The sequence below is a fragment of the Etheostoma spectabile genome, chromosome 13 (genome assembly GCF_008692095.1).
Source record: "Etheostoma spectabile isolate EspeVRDwgs_2016 chromosome 13, UIUC_Espe_1.0, whole genome shotgun sequence".
Classification (NCBI taxonomy): Eukaryota; Metazoa; Chordata; class Actinopteri; order Perciformes; family Percidae; genus Etheostoma; species Etheostoma spectabile.
In genome coordinates this window covers 8293696-8294400 of record NC_045745.1, presented here as the reverse complement: position 1 = coordinate 8294400, position 705 = coordinate 8293696, and the positions used below count along the sequence as shown (strand labels likewise).

General features: G+C 39.0%; 1 protein-coding gene across 1 annotated transcript in view; it reads right to left on the bottom strand.

The window, feature by feature from the left end:
• Positions 1–705, bottom strand: part of dbn1 (drebrin 1) — a gene marked incomplete at its 5' end in the record, with an annotated part of 31361 nt that overhangs the window by 24092 nt on the left and 6564 nt on the right.

The following is a 705-nucleotide window of genomic DNA, read 5'->3' as shown; positions in this document are numbered from 1 at the left end:
ACACACACACACACACACACACACACACACACACACACTTGATCCTCCTACAGATTCAATGTGCTGTGGCTTCTTTTTCCACAGTTCTTCATGCACAACTAAACAAACCCAATCCCTTCCCGTCTGCTGTGCTGGATCAGATATATGGTTTTTCTCCTTTTCTGTCTTTCTCGAGTCAGAAATGTAAATGTGAGTTTGATACTTACAACGCCGTTGCCTTCATAATATCACACGTGACGAAAGAGTTCAACTTTGAGAAGGAACAACGTCATGACCGTAAACCTCAGTTAAAGCGGGCGTTCTGCAGCTTTAAGGAAACCGCAGAAGCGGCAGCGACATCTAGTGGCGTTCAGGAGCAGCACACAGCAGATGGGTTCAGACTACTTTAAAGTTTAAAGATGGTTTTAAAAAAGGACAAAAAACGCAGGTTAGGCCTGTCTTTAACCCTTGTGTTGTCTTCCCATCAACATCATCTTTTGCTTTTTCCAATGTTTAAGCTGTTTTTTTCTACGCTTTTTTAAATCCATAGCCTGATTTTTTATTCAGCGCTTTTTGTCTCTTTTTTTTGTCATATCATCCGAGGTTTTGGTCACTTTTTTTTTTTAAATGCCATAAATTTCAATAAAACAAACAAAATTCAGTGAAACTGATCATAAATTTTACCTGAAGAACAATGCATGGCATCCATGTTATTTTTAGGCCATT